We start from the raw sequence: 16,958 nt of genomic DNA on the forward strand, positions 1-16,958 counted from the left end.
ATCATTTGGATAAAATAACTTATATTCTACCGTTCCTTGGAGATATCCCAAGATTCTTTTCAGTTTTTGCCAAAGTAGTTGTGAAGGTTTTGATTGAAATCTACTACACAAGTTTACTGCAAAACAGATATCTGGCCTAGTCGCCAACACAAGGGCGTACCCAGGATTTCAGCTAGGAGGGGGCAGGGGTAAAGTGACCATAACTTTTGAGGCTCAATGACGGACAAAAGGAAAAGAAGCGCGAAAAATTTTAAGGTGCCACGCCCAAACGTCTTGAAAATTAAGTACTTAAAGTACTTATACTGTCACTAGTAAACTAGTAATAATTTATATACAGGGGTGGGCATAAGTCACCTGGCAAATTTGCAAAAATTCAAGAAATTTTATAAAACGAAAACACAAGTTTAAGAAACGTTCGTTTTATTTCATTATAACACAAAAATATTTATAATAGGTGTTGAAAATGGTCACCGTTCATCTCGATACACTTCAAATAACGTTTTTCGATCGAATTAACAATACGGGCGAGCATCGCGAGGTCGTCATTGATGATATCGAACTCGACTGTTATCCAATGTTTGAGATCTTCGACATTTGCTATCGGATGCGTATAAACCCGGTTCTTCATTAGGCCCCAAATTGAAAAGTCCATCGCTGTGAGGTCCGGAGACCTTGGGGGCCAACCAATGCAACCACCTCTACCAATCCATCCTGGGAAGTGCTCGTTGAGGAAAGCGCGAACCTCCAAGCTGAAATGCGGCGGGGCGCCATCCTGCTGCAAAATTATGTTCCGTCCTTCGAATCTGTCGTCCTCATCCAAGGTGACGCGTAATTCTTGTAAAAGCTCCAAGTAAGTTTCCGAATTAACGGACACGTCGAAGAAATAGGGGCCAACTATCCCTCGATGATTCATTCCGGCCCAAACCATAACTCCAGGAGAATTCACTTCCTTTTCGAGGATCTCATGAGGATGAGCATCGGCCCAATAAACGCAGTTATGCCTATTTACCCTGCCATCAACCTTGAATTGTGCTTCATCACTCCACAAGATTTGTCTCTCGAAAAAAGGATCGGCTGCTTTCATAATTAGGTACTTTTCATAATGAAGACTCGAACGTTTTGTGCCATTTTACTCAAAAATTACAATCTAACAACGCAAAAAACCGGTTTGATCTGTCTTGCTTGAGGTCGACAAGCATACTAACTTATGCCCACCCGGCCGCGTTGCTACGCGCACCTGTAATCCGAGCGAGAGTGGTGGGTCTGACGCATGAACTGTTTTCAAGGCTGCCAGGTGACTTATGCCCACCCCTGTAGTTTAGATGTGTTCAAATAAAATATTTCAACTTACCAGGGCAGAGTCAAACAGTTACAGATACAAAGATATTACTAAAAATTAATTTTGAACTTCAAAAAGAAACGAAACTAAAAGCGGTTAATATTTCCACTTAATGATCATGTGCATGCGGCGGCGCAAAGGCAAAACAAAACATTCTACCTAACCCCATTTGTTTTTCCTACCGGGAGAACGCTAAACTGCGCAATTAATCACGAGAAGATGACTACAAATAGTTAATGGAAGAAATTCAAGTTTTCAAAGCTTGCCGCTAGATGCCGCCACATTTCAAGTAAAATTATGCAGGGCAGTAGAATGAATGATTAATCGAATGTAAAATCGAATAAAATAAATGTTCCTGATAGCGGGTGAGCGCCGTGCAATAATATAATGGTCATTTAACAAGCTATTTTATCATTAATTTGTATAAATCCATAAATACTTGAAATACGGACGTTTTGACGGGCAAATATTAATGACGGACCCACTTCTTCAATGACGGACTGTCCGTCACAATGACGGACGTATGGTCACTTTAGGCAGGGGGCTGCTTATACCTGGGGGGTAATTGTGTAACGTTTTGAACGTCGGTCGGTAAGAATTATACGTCATTTTTTAAGTTTAATATATGGAGCAAATTTCAAAATGACGTATAAATCTTACCGACCGACGTTCGAAATGGTTACACAATCAGCCCCCTGTTTCGAAAAGATCGTCGGTCGGGTATATTGAAACAAAAAATCATGAAAATTTACTTTTATTCATTAATTTTGATGATGACACAAAACAAAATATTATACATAATTATACTATACATTATGTATAATATATATATTATGTATGTATATATTAATTTAACAGTAATCTTCTCGGATTTGCCGAAAATTTGTCTATGACAGTCTTTTCAATAAACTCACTGTTGTCTTTTAAATAATTACGATGTACGTTCATCAAACATAAACCCGTAAGCCTTTCTTCACCCATGGTGCCTCTAAGCCACGTTTTAACTCTTCGCAGCGTACTGAAGAACCGTTCTACGGTCGCTGTGGTGCATGGGATAGTGCTTAAAATAATTAATGCCTTTCTGACAGCAGGGTGAAAAATGTTGGCTTCGTTGAACAGATCAACTACTTCTATGTCCCTTAATTGATCATCTGATAAAGCCTTCGTCACCCATAAATTATGCCAAAGGTTCAGTTCTCCGGTGATATCCAGGTTATAAAATTCTTGGAATGATTCTGCGTTTTTGTGTAGGTCTGTAATGCTGGTTTTTGTCATATACAAGGGATGTAGCCTGCTTAAAGCAAACGCCGGAGTATTTTCTTGGGAGAATCGAATATTCAATGATGAAATGAGTGAATCAATGTATGGTATTATCAGGGAACGCCGCCAATATTCGTTATCATTGTATGATAACGATTCCACCCCGTCAATAGGGAACGTGAATTTCGGCCTCGCGAATGTATAAATTTTCTGCGCATCCCATCATTGCACTTCTGCGCAGTTGCCAGGAATCGATGCAGGAGGGGGATCTTATTATGTCCTGCAAGTTTCATGATGGAGACTCAACCCGTTCGGGAGTTATGGAGGTTCAAAGTTTGAAACTACCGAAAATGCTACTTGCTTCCTTAATTAGACAGGCTGGTGTGCCCAGGTTTATGGGGGGATTCTAACCAAATTTGGGGGTCATACTAAGGTCCCCAAAAACTTTTTATGTAGGACTTTAGTTTTACCCCCACCCCCCCCCAAAAAATGTTTATACCTGTATCTCGGTAGAGTCATGACTTGGTGGCGAGTTGAGCCCGGCACCGGTGTCCACTTGGGCACTGTGTTCGAACGAAAATAAGAATTTTTTGTGCGCATGCGCGAACGGTTTATAGCTCATAACTCGGAAACCCCTTGACCGATCGGGATGGGCTTTGGCATGGGGGGGAATCTTGGGAAGACCCGTTGGTGGCACCCAGTTGGGGGCGGCAAGGGGTGGCAACTTTTTTAAAATCATTTCCACGCGTTGTCCCTTGGGGGGGTGTTAGAAGGGCCCGAATAGTGTCCAGAAAAAAATTGGCGTCAAAATTGGGGGGCGGCAACCTTCCTTCTGGGGGCGGCAAACACTTTGAGGCTCCATAACTTAAAGGGGTTTAGAGCTAGGACCACCAAACTTGAGGGACACACAGAGGGGGGCCGGGGGGGAAAAGGGGGGTCATCCCCCCCCCTCCCTCCTTTTTCAAAAATTTTTGTATCTGGCACAATATAACTTTGGTAAAAGACCTCTCAAGGTCTTTGAGGTCCCTATGACTGACCTACCATCCCTCCCGAAGGTCAACTTTCTGCGCATGCGCGTAAGGCGGCTACAGTTTATTGCCCGAGACCTGAGAAACCTTGATGCGATCAATTTGTACTTTGGGGTGTGGGAGGGGTTTGGGGGGGAGCATTTGGGGCACCACTTCCTTTTCCCCCCAGGGGGTTGAAAGGGGGGGAAAAATCCTCATCTTTGGGATATCCAAATTTTAACTCCTTTGCTATAGGACTGGTCGCCCGCAGACCCATCTGCTAAAATTTTAACCCTTTTCGATCCCCCCTGTGAGGAGGGGGGGAAAAAAAAAGGGTTGCGGATCGGATTTTCGAAGATTACGTAGGGTTGTAGAGCAACCCCGATTTAGTTAACAAAATTTTTTTTCCAAAATTTTCCGGTGAATTTGTATTATAAAAATATTTCATATTAGCCCCATTTTTTGACTTTGAAAATGAAGCGAAGAAGTTCGATATCATCAGACCTAGAAAAAAAAATCAAAAATATTAGGTTTTTTTGCAGCAGGATGCTCCTAGGACCCGTCCTAAGCCTATATAACACAATTTGTATTATAAAAATATTCCATATTAACCCCATTTTTTGACTTTGAAAATGAAGCGCAGAAGTTCGATATCATCAGACCTAAAAAAAAAATCAAAAATATTAGGTTTTTTTGTAGCAGAATGCTCCTAGGACCCAGCCTAAGGCTATATAACACAATTTGTATTATAAAAATATTCCATATTAACCCCATTTTTTGACTTTGAAAATGAAGCTAAGAAGTTCAATATCATCAGACCTAGAAAAAAAAAATCAAAAATATTAGGTTTTTTTGCAGCAGGATGCTCCTAGGACCCGTCCTAAGCCTATATAACACAATTTGTCTTATAAAAATATTTCATATTAACCCCATTTTTTGACTTTGAAAATGAAGCGAAGAAGTTCGATATCATCAGACCTAGAAAAAAAAATCAAAAATATTAAGTTTTTTTTGCAGCAAAATGCTCCTAGGACCCACCCTAAGGCTATATAACACAATTTGTATTATAAAAATATTCCATATTAACCCCATTTTTTGACTTTGAAAATGAAGCGAAGAAGTTCGATATCATCAGACCTAGAAAAAAAAATCAAAAATATTAGGTTTTTTTGCAGCAGGATGCTCCTAGGACCCACCCTAAGGCTATATAACACAATTTGTATTATAAAAATATGTGGCTTTGGATGCCGCGGAGGCGTCGAGAATAAGCCACTCATGTAATATTCAACACTAACTGTTTATTAGACAGCTACAAACGTGATATTACATAAAACATCTTAAAATCTAGGTCGTACGAATTGGGTTGTAATCGCGGATCGCAAACTCTCTCTTGCCGCTCTCTGTCACTGTCAAGTCCCCCCCGTCGATGTCCGGGGTCTGTCTATTGTCGTCTACCGACGAGGTCCGCGGTGTTGCCAATACGATCAGCTGACGCTGATCTGGGGCGAATGCCAATTCGGCACAGGGCTCCCCCCCAGTGAACAACCCCGGCGGTTGTGAACGGTGAAAGGCATGGAGTTGTAAACGATTGGCGTAAGAATGTTCTTCCAACAGATGGTGGGATGCTGGAACGTAGGCTGGCTTAAGTCTGTCCATAGAGACTCGTTGCTGAACATTCTTGACGTCTATGGTCAAAAACTTGTCGTGGCGCTCCACCACTTTGTACGGTCCGCTATAGGGAGGCGTTAGCGGGGGCTTCGCTTGGTCTGCACGAACGAACACATGCGTTGCGGTTTGCAGATCTGGGTGGACGTAGGCGGTGCGAGCTGCAGTTGAGTGATCACTTGTTGGTTGTGGACGTAATGCCCTCATGACGTCGCGTAATCGCTGTACGAAGAGATGTTCGTCTGGTCTATTTTCGCTGGGGACAAGTAACTGTCCAGGGAGTCTGTCGTCTGTCGTCACCGTCGCAGGAACACCAAAACGGGAAATCCAACCCTCCAGAAGTTTGCTTGCCACGGTCTCGGCGGTTATTTCCTTAATCGGGATAGCTTCTGGCCACCTTGTAAAACGGTCAATGATCGTAAGAAGGTATCGGTAGTCATGACTCGGTGGAAGGGGTCCTACAATGTCTAAATGAATATGAGTGAATCGATCGTCAGGCATACCTAGTGGTGCTAGCGGTGTCCGAGTATGTCGTCCAACTTTGGCTCGTTGGCACTGGAGGCATTCTCTAGCCCAATGCTTCACTTGGCGGTTCATGTTGTGCCAAACGAAACGCTCTGCAATCATCCGCAACGTTGCGGCGTATCCTGGGTGTGCTTGGTCATGAAATTTGCGAAAAATGTCTCGCTGGAAAGCGGCTGGCACATACACGCGTATGCGTTCATTTTGTATAGAACAGTACAGCGGCTGCTGGCTATCCGGTGGAGTAATACGTTGAAGTCGTAAGGAACTGTTTGGGTCACGTAAAATTCGTTGCAGGTCATCATCGGTAGTTTGGGCATCAGCAAGGCGGTCGAAATCAATTGTAACGGCTGCGGCTACCGCGTCTAGTTCGGTGCGGGAAAGGCAGTCAGCAACTACATTATCTACTCCTTGAACATGTCGAATGTCGGTGGAGAATTGTCCTATAAATTCCAGCTGTCGAATTTGTCTCGGGGATTGACGATCATGTCGTTGTTGGAGAGCATATATTAAGGGCTTGTGGTCAGTGTAGATGGTGAACTGTCTTCCTTCGAGAAAATGGCGGAAGTGCTGAATGCCACAGAATATAGCTAGCAATTCTCGATCATAGGTGCTGTAGTTCCGTTCGGTCCTAGATAGCTTACGGGAGAAAAATGAAATCGGTTGCAAGTGTCCGCCAACCAGTTGTTGCAGTACGCCTCCAATTGCAGTATCCGATGCGTCGACAGACATACTAAGTTGAGCATGTGGTGCTGGGAAGACTAATTCGGAAGAGGCGGCTAGGAGTTCTTTGACTCTCGAGAAAGCTTCTGCTGCGGTGGGCGGTAGACTGAGGTCACGCTGGTTCCTCTTTTGAAGAGACAGAAGCTCAGTTAGAGGCATTAGCTCTGTCGCGGCGCCTGGTAACCAACGCCTGTAGAAATTCACCATCCCCATAAAGCGGCGTAGCTGTCGGTAGGTCGTAGGCTGCGGAAAATCTCGTATGGGACTGACTTTAGCAGGTAGGGGCAAGATACCCGTTGGTGAGATTTTTACACCTAAGAAGTTAGCCACTTGGGTTCGAAATCTAGATTTCTCCTGGTTAATTTGGAGTCCGTTTGATTCCAGAATGCGGAGAACTATTGCTAGGTGCTCTTCATGGTCGACCTCCGTTGCTGAAGCTACCAAAATGTCATCAACATACGACGTCCAGGTAACGTTGTAGGGTTTGAGCAGCGTTCCGCAACCCAAATGGCATCCGTAGGAACCCATACAACCCAAAAGGCGTCGTCACCGCCGTTTTTGGGACATCTTTCGGGTAGACCGGAATCTGGTAAAATGCACGAACGAGATCAATAGTCGAGAAGATTCGTTTACCGTGCAGTTGATTAGCAAAATCCTGTATGTGTGGTATTGGGTACCGGTCGGTCTTGGTAACAGAGTTCAGGCGGCGAAAATCTCCACAGGCGCGCCACTGGCCGTTGGATTTCTGGACCATATGCAGCGGGCTGGCCCAAGGTGACTTTGACGGTCGGATAATGCCAGTTTGCAAAAGGTCGTTGAACTCGTTACGAGCTGCTTGCAGACGATCTGGTGGAAGCCTACGCGGCTTGGAATGAACTGGACTGCCCGTGGTTTCTAGGTAATGTTGTACCATTTCGGGGTCTCCGGGGAGGGAGATTGAGCGCTCATAAGGGTGAGCAGTGGACAGCCCTACTTCTAAAGCTCTGACCCTTCGGGAAATGCACCTTACGTTGGCAGGTACCTTAGGACCTATAAGTCGTTTGTTACGCAAATCTACTGAAATGCCGAAATGTGACAGAAAATCGGCGCCTAAGATTGCTGTGGTAACATCCGCCACCACGAATGTCCAGGTAACTGGGCGTTCAAGACCAAGGTTGAGAGTCAGCTGTTTCTGTCCGTAGGTCCTGATGCAAGATCCGGTTGCAGAGTACAGATAAATGTCGGTGGGCTGGATAGCTACACAAGCTTTTCGAGGCAGCACGCTGACGTCGGCACCTGTGTCTATAAGGAATGCAGTTTTGTTTACCTGGTCGTTTATAAAGAGGCGACGTGGTTTAAGGGGGGCGACGGTTGTCGCCACTACTGCACCCCCTGGTCGTTTTTTGAAAACCTGCAGGGTGGTCTGCATTTCTTGGCCTTAGATCCAAATCTTTGGTGGAAATAGCAGATGTCATTATCGGGAATAGTCGTCGTCTTCGTCGTCTGGACAGATTGAGAGGAACCCTGGGTGTCGCATTGCTGTTGAGGTGGTGAGTGTCTCTGGTTTGTCTCAACCTTGGTGGCTAGGGCACTTATTTGGTTAGTTAAGTCAGTCACTACCTTCTCCATTGAGGTTTTCGTTTCTATGGGCATAATCGGGGAGTTTGCACTAAGTGTAAACTTGTCAGCCTTTTTGGCAAGTTCTTCTAGGTCGCCATCGAGGATAGAAATAACGCCCCTGACCTGAGAAGGTAAACGGTCAAGCCAAAGGTTCTTTAATACCTGTGTACTGATGTTATCTAGGGCGAAGGCTTGCATACGGTGTAGCAATTGGCTGGGTTTGAGGTCGCCCAGTGTCATCTCCATAAGTCGATGGATCTTCTCGTCATTACTGGTGCCGTACCTGTCCAATAAGCGAGTCTTCAGGTCGTTATAGGCCCTACCACTAATAGGATTCCGCAAAATGTCAGACACTTCAATCAGAACGTCACTGTTCAAGCTTGCAACAGTATGATCAAATTTACACCCATCAGATGCGATCCTAGCTTGTCTGAATTGTGCTTCTAGGCGTAGGAACCATAGTTCGGGTTCGGCCCGCCAGAAGTCAGGTACCTTTATACCCACTCGGGCAATTATGGTGTGGTCCTGGTCGAGAGCGTGGTCAACCTGATCGGTGCCGGCAGTCGGGGCTTGAGGGGTGTCCGAACCTTCCATCGTAAGTTCTTGTCGGGTATTTGTGGTTGGGTGAACTGGGGCCCTGGCTTCTGTCGTTGGTCGCGCCTTGGCCGTCGTCGGGTTCACCAATGTGGCTTTGCCGTCGTCGGGGCTTTGCCGTCGTTGGGGTCACCAATGTGTAGGTGACGCGCACGTGTTCTCGCCTTTGTCGGGGTCACCAATGTGGCTTTGGATGCCGCGGAGGCGTCGAGAATAAGCCACTCATGTAATATTCAACACTAACTGTTTATTAGACAGCTACAAACGTGATATTACATAAAACATCTTAAAATCTAGGTCGTACGAATTGGGTTGTAATCGCGGATCGCAAACTCTCTCTTGCCGCTCTCTGTCACTGTCAAGTCCCCCCCGTCGATGTCCGGGGTCTGTCTATTGTCGTCTACCGACGAGGTCCGCGGTGTTGCTGACGCTGATCTGGGGCGAATGCCAATTCGCCACAAATATTCCATATTAACCCCATTTTTTGACTTTGAAAATGAAGCTAAGAAGTTCGATATCATCAGACCTAGAAAAAAAAATCAAAAACATTAGGTTTTTTTGCAGCAGGATGCTCCTAGGACCCACCCTAAGGCTATATAACACAATTTGTATTATAAAAATATTCCATATTAACCCCATTTTTTGACTTTGAAAATGAAGCGAAGAAGTTCGATATCATCAGACCTAAAAAAAAAAACAAAAATATTAGGTTTTTTTGTAGCAGAATGCTCCTAGGACCCAGCCTAAGGCTATATAACACAATTTGTATTATAAAAATATTCCATATTAACCCCATTTTTTGACTTTGAAAATGAAGCGAAGAAGTTCGATATCATCAGACCTAGAAAAAAAAATCAAAAATATTAAGTTTGTTGGCAGCAGTATGCTCCTAGAACCCACCCTAATGCTATATAACACAATTTGTATTATAAAAATATTTCATATTGACCTTATTTTTTGTTAATTTAACAATCGCAGTTGACGGTGGCAGTTCAAGAGATTGCCAATAAAACTAACGATTTGTTGTCCAGATGCGAAAATTTTAATATTCTTAACTTTTTTATCCAAAAAAATCGGTTCTTTTTAGAACCACAAAATATAATTAAAAGACATTTGCTTTGAAATATAATGGTACGACGTTAGACAACATTTTAAGCAATGTTTATTGTAAGTAATGGAGATATATTTACGTTTAAATACAAAAACAACTGAAAATTTCCATGCGGTCGTTCGAGTGGCGCCACTCCGTCGGGCTGGACTGACTAACGGTAAACAGGGTGTTATTTTGCTGCTTTTTATCAATCAATAATAATACTTTGGTTAGTTTTGTGCGTATATTCAGTATGTATTAATAATAATAATAATAATGCTTTATTGTTCAAAGATACAAAAATCTCACTGACAAAGCCATAACTTAAGTTAATTATTACAAAATAAATTAAAATCCAATTAGAACTATTAACAATAGGGGGCAAACCGCAATCAATTACCCGAGAGAAATTCTGCGACAGAGTAATAAGACTTATTAATCAAGTAGTACTTTAGCTGCCGTTTAAATACGTTAAAATTTGAAATACCTCTTATGTCAACCGGAATGCTGTTAAAAATTTTACCTGACAAGTACAGTACAGAGTTCCATACCAGTGCGCTGCTAGGTACTGGGAGGCGAACCATATAGCAACTGCGAGTGACCGATGGCGCATGGCTGTAAATACTGTCATGATGCTTTCTGTGCATCAAGCAAGCCGTTTCAAAAATAAAAAGTGAGGGCAGAGTGAGAATCCTCTGGTCAATAAAATGAGCCCTACAAGAGTCTCTGGCTCCAAGGCCACACATACTTCTAACAGCCCGCTTCTGCAATCTGAACACCCTGTCAAAGAGCCCAAGGCGACAGGCCCCCCAGAAGCAAATTCCGTACCGAAGGTGAGACTCAGCTAACGAGAAATACCCGTTTCGCGCCACCGAGACCCCAAGGTTCTGTCTTACACTACGCAGAGCATAACATGCTGTGGCGACCCTAGTGCAAAAGGCATTAACATGTCCCTCGAACTTCAGCCTCCTATCGATCTCCAGACCCAAATACTTGCAAGACTCCAACTCACTCACAGCAGTTGGTCCCATATATGCCTCTAGATCGCAATTAAAATTGAGAATGTGTGTTTTTGAAATATTGAGTGTCAGACCATTTGCCAGGTCTTCACTAATTGCCGCCCTCTGTTCCGGAACACCTCTGCAACGCCATACAATTGCAGTGTCGTCAGCAAATGAGACGCATTTACCATTTTTCACAGACAGAGGAAGGTCATTGACATATATGAGAAACAGCAAAGGTCCGAGAATCGAACCCTGTGGCACTCCCGCAGTAAGTTCGCCCACAGAGGATGTAACAGCACCAAGCCTAACCGTCTGACGTCTGTTCGACAAGTAAGACCTCAACCATGTTAAACAGGCACCTCTGAAACCGTATCCCTCCAGTTTGCGTAGCAGAACGTCATGCCGCACTGTGTCGAAGGCCTTAGTGATGTCACAGAAAACTGCGGACGCCAACTCACCACAGTTTAGGCCGAGAAACAACTCACCAAGCAAATCAAACATGGCATCCGAAGTATTTTTTCCCTTTTGAAAGCCGAACTGAGAGGCGGTCATCACGTTGTGTTTTTCAAGGAACGTGACAATACGACCTGACATTACCTTCTCCACAATCTTGCCTAGTGTTGGCAGCAGAGAAATTGGTCTATAGTTTGACAGATCACCTCTATGGCCTCCCTTGTACATAGGTATAACTGTAGCAGATTTAAGGAATGAGGGAAAATAGCCCCCCTGAACAGAGTGATCTATAGCATCTGCGAGAGAAACAACAGCTGAATCAGGGAGGTGCTCAAAAATTCTCAGTGATATTCCATCCCAACCAGACGATTTTTTGTTTTTCATTTGAGCGAAAATAGAAACTAATTCGCAAGAGTCCACAGGATTGAAGTAAAAACTTTCTCGAACTGAAGCATTCATATGCAGCATTGGATCCACGCCGCCACAGGTACGATCAGGCATCAGGTTTCCTGCTATAGTGCAGCAAAAGTCATTGAAATCATTGGCAGATAAATCCGAAGCACCATTGGCATTCCCACTATACTTGCCCCTGAGGTCATTTACAATGGACCAAATCTCGCGCTGCTTATCTACAGATCGTTCTATTCGAGCTGAGTAGAAAAGTTCTTTCGCCTTCCTGATACACCTTCGGTAGATTGACCTATAACTGAAGTAAAATCTGTTAAATATATCGTTGTCCATGTTAAATTTCCTAATATAATGAAGGGACCTCATATTTCTGGATGAAGTCTTAAGGCCCTTGGTAATCCATGGTTTGGTTTTTTTCTGTTTTATTTTAATAATGGGAAAGGAGAGGTTAAACACGTGAGAAAGCGTAGCATGAAACTCTTGCAAATAATCAGTCGCACCATCCGAAGCACCCCACAAAGTTTCGCCCGCAAGAGCAGAGAATTTGTCATAATTCTGTCTTGAGTATAATCGCCCAGTCCTTCTGACCCTAGCAGCGCTCCTTGCCGCCAAGTTAAACAGACCCAACACGGCCTCATGGTCTGATAGACCGGCGCGGTGAACCGTACATTGAACCAGTTGATTGTCGATATTTGAGCAGAAATAATCGAGCAGTGTTGCAGTTTGCCCTGTGACTCTCGTACATTCACTCACATGCATTTTTATATCAAACGACAAAAACAATTCTTTAAGCGTTAGGACAGAGATCAAGGTCTCATCCCTAAAGTTGATATTCCAATCTCCAGACAAGACAATTGTGGACTTTACAGGAAAACTACATAAGATTAGTTCCATATTATTAATAAAAACTTCCCATTCCGTCCCTGGAGATCGGTACGCACAAAGAATATACATATTAAAACGATTAGAGTATACTACACTAACTTCAAATTTCTTTTCGTCAATCAAATAGTCAAAATCATTGTAAGGCACAAATCCGTAATAATCTAAAATGTCAGTCCTGGCCAAAATCACGGTACCTCCGCCTTTGGACAGTGATCTCGAAAATCTTGAAATCGATCTATATCCGTCCAAATGGAGTGGCTCGTTTACCTTGAGCCAATGCTCCGTCAACAGGAGTATTTGCGGAAAATTAATGCTACTTAAGAATTAATAAAGTTCAGCTGTCTTATTTCTAAGTGATTGAATATTTAGCAACATTATTTCTAAAGAGACACGCTTTCTACTCCTAAAAAATTACAAGAATTAATACCATTTATACTCTCGTCAACCGCACTTGACCCAGTATCACATGAATTATCAGGTAAGCCCGCCACATTAACAACCACCTCAGTATCAGCACTATTTTCGGCACTTGTCTCAATGGCGGGAAAAAAGTTACTTTCGAAGCGGTCATCCCGCAGATGGACATCAGATTCTACAGCTATTGCTTCGTATGTCGGTGATAAAGCGTTCGTCCGCCCAATATCCATGTCGAGTCCAGGCTGCCCCTCAACGGCCTTTTCCCAAGTCCGCATGCCCGTCGCACTGGTCAACTCGTGGAGCTCATTCGGCTGAATTCGAGCGGTAATGATCACCGATCTAGTCACGTTGAAACGTTCACTTTGTTCAATATACAACTTCAGTAGATCGGTCATAGAGTCAAGAGTGTGTCGGTATGGTTTGTTACTGCGAACATCATTTATTAGTCTAATTGATAATCCTCTGCCCCGTGAGAAGCGGGTTATATAATCCAAGACACTGTTATACTTTCTCCCAGAGACCAACCTTAAGTCACATTTGATGAGCATTATCAAGTTAGTGGTTTTACCGACGCTCAAAAGTTCTCTTAGTTGGGAATAGCTAGGAACTTCGTTAGACAGATCCAAACCAACTATCACGGTATCTGCATTGGCATAGTCTTTGGTATACGAAAAAACATTCCCTGTTATCTCGTCCATTGCTTCTGGCTTGTTAGAAAACCAAGACTCCATTAGCCAGTTTTTTTGGATTTTGGCATGTAGAGATTGAGCTAAATTCTTAACACTCAAATCTCCATACATTAAGACTCTGGATTTATAATGTACACTCGGCTCTAGTGAAGAACAACTGTCCCTATTTGTAGTTGTGTGGAGATTTTCGTTCAGGTGGACCTGATTTTCGGCCAGATGTATGTTCTCTAATTCACTACGCAGTGCTTCATTGTCAGCTTCCAAAATACGCCAAGAAGATGTCATGTTTTTAAAAATGTCTTGTAGATCCGACACTTGTTGTTTCAAGGAGTCAATATCGTTTATCTTTATAGATAGTTCGCTGTGTAGCTCTGTGTTTTATATTGTTCAATATAAAGCTGAACTACAAATTTCTTTTAGTAATATGTTTGTGGTTTTTAAAAAAACCGTTTTTTTTATGAAACACTAAAAAAAGCTAGTAAAAAAACTAATTTTTTTTACTAGCTTTTTTTATTGTTTCGTCAAAGGCACTGATATTTTGCCTAAGTTGTAGAACACTCTTCTGCATCTTAGGCAATCTACAATCTGCTTCCTTGTCGATTTCGGCGACGGCGTCTTTTAAATCTTCTGTCGTACTCCTTATTTCGCAGTGAATCCGACGACATTGAGCACGAAGTTGCCGTATTTGCAACAGCGCTTGCTGTGGAAGTGGGAGGTCTCTGGACGCCATAACTGGAACAATACGACTGAATGTTGCGATCTGAAACGGGCACTATTTATACTCTCGCCGAGTCCGTTAACAAGCCACACCCACCCCGGTTTTGCCAAACGGAGTCGGTTCTTTTCAGAACCACAAAATATAATTAAAAGAAATTTGATTTGAAATATAATTGTACGACCTTAGAAAACATTTTAGCAATGCAATATTTACGTTTAAATACAAAAACAACTGAAAATTTCCATGCGGTCGGTCGAGTGGCGCCATTGTACCGTTGCCTAGACGGAGCGTTTGTTATGACGCCTAGAACGACCGTCGGCCCGGACTGACTAACGGTAAACAGTATGTTATTTTGCTGCTTTTATCACTCAATAATAATACTTTGGTTAGTTTGTACGTATATTCAGTATGTATTTATGTTGTGTACTATAAAGTTGAACTACGAATTTCTTTTAGTAAAATGTTTGTGGTTTTTAAAAAAACCGATTTATTGTTAAACAATGTAAATTGTTTAGTTTTCTGAAGCATGAACAGATAAACGTCGCTCTGCTAACTCCAGGATCTTGTCAATGTCCGAAATGGCATTGTCCAGGCTCCTCAGCTGAGTTAGAAGACGAAGAATTTCCTCATGCTTCTTAGCCATTTCCCTTTCAAACTTTTCAAGGCCCTTCTCTCTTTTCAAAAGAAGTGCCTTTAAAGAATGAAGGAGTAGGGTCAGGCGTTTCAACTCCTTTTCATAAAGATTTTCAATCCCTGCAACAAAACTTTGTTCCAGCAGATTGTCGTCTGTGTCGGAGAAGTCAAATTCGTCGGCCATGGTTGCTGCGCTGCTTTTCTGACGGTGGGCGAAACGATACTGAAACGAAAAAAACTACCCTTGACTATTTATACGTTTTTCGAGTCCGTTAACAAGCCACACCCACCCCGGTTTTGCCAAACGGAGCGACGTGATTGGTCTGCCGGGCCGTATAAATATGGTACCGGAGCGCATCGTGGTTCAGTTTTCAGTTGTTAGCGATGTCGAGTGGTGAACGGGGTGCTTTACCGTTCTATTTGGCAGCCAACATCCGGCGGGAGTTGACTGCAGTTCACGGTTGACGAAATGACCGAGAAGAAATCACTTTCATCCAAGGCAGTACGTCTCCGATTCCACACGGAGATGTACAATAACGGCGTGGAAGTGGGAGAAAACGGCCGTTGCTTGCGTGCTAGTGGTGGCCGAGGCGGAAAAGGTGCTTGATAATTATTGATATTATTAAGCACCTTTTATAAAAAAATCGGTTCTTTTCAGAACCACCAAATAACATTAAAAGAAATTCGCGTGGAAGCACAATGGTGCAATATTCCTTAAAATAGAGAAGTAAAAGTAAAGGCAAGAGAACACGTACATTTTTATCACGTTCAATTACCAATAAACAGATAAGGATAGGATCGTAAAAAGGTAAAGGGCACGTATATTGTTATCACGTCCAATTACCAATAAACAGATAAGAATAGGATCCTAAAAAGGTAAGGGCACGTATATTGTTACCACGTCCAATCTCCAAAAAAGCAGATAAGAATAGGATCGTAAAAAGGTAAGGGCACGTATATTGTTATCACGTCCAATCTCCAAAAAAGCAGATAAGTAACGTATCGTAAAAAGGTAAGGGCACGTATATTGTTACCACGTCCAATCTCCAAAAAAGCAGATAAGGATAGGATCGTAAAAAGGTAAGGGCACGTATATTGTTATCACGTTCAAATACCATAAAACAGATTAGTAACGGATCGTAAAAAGGGAAAGGCACCTTCATTTTTATAACATGTACGTGCAATAATTTACAGGTAATCTTTTCGAAAAGTGATGTTAATATTTTGGTTGTGTATTGTTTGGGTATGCGAGAACGCACCAAAAAAAAAAACGTTGAAAGTAATAAAACGAGTTAAGTAACTAAGTGTAACTAACTGTTACACACAAATGCACTATAGAGGCTTCCAATGTTAAAAAGGTGTATGGAAACTACAGGGCCCGCTGGGTTACTTCTATGTGTTTGCTTGTGAGCAAGACGTGGAACCGAAATTTCTATGTTCAAATCCATTGCAACAGCTCGTGCTTTTTGAAGTATTTCATTACTTATTCTATCAGGAAACTCGCGGTCATTTCTGAGAATGTCCTTGATATTTTTGATGTGTTTCCCTGTTTTATGTTGAATTCAAATGAAAGTACATATTTTTAATGTATATTAATTTAATCATCAATATAACATTTTATGGTGAGCGTGAACATCAACTTGTCTTATGTCTAATAATAATATAAAACCAACCTAACCTTATTGACATCTGTCATAGTATGTTCAGGATTACACTCTGAACATCGAACACCTTCCCCTTAAGGATTAAGTCTATGGGGTTGTCTAACTACCCTACCAGAACGTGTTGCACTAATGAAAGTAAATGAATTTGATCCATCTGGAACTGGTATCCTTGAACGCGATACTCTGTTATGAGTTGACATCAATTCATTTCCATCTGAATTATATACTGTTTCAGTGTCGTTGTTTAATGTGCTACCATTTAGTTCGTTGTTTAATGATAAGTTATTA

The 16,958-nt window shown here is 42.5% G+C and overlaps 1 protein-coding gene across 1 annotated transcript in view; it reads right to left on the bottom strand.

Moving 5' to 3' along the window:
• The window catches only part of LOC145739682 (uncharacterized), a 242,805-nt gene that overhangs the window by 195,429 nt on the left and 30,418 nt on the right, over positions 1 to 16,958 (bottom strand). The gene's annotated exons all lie outside the window — the stretch shown is intronic.

The sequence above is a fragment of the Ips typographus genome, unplaced genomic scaffold (genome assembly GCF_016097725.1).
Source record: "Ips typographus isolate SLU unplaced genomic scaffold, UJ_Ityp_2.0 IpsContig34, whole genome shotgun sequence".
Lineage (NCBI taxonomy): Eukaryota > Metazoa > Arthropoda > Insecta > Coleoptera > Curculionidae > Ips > Ips typographus.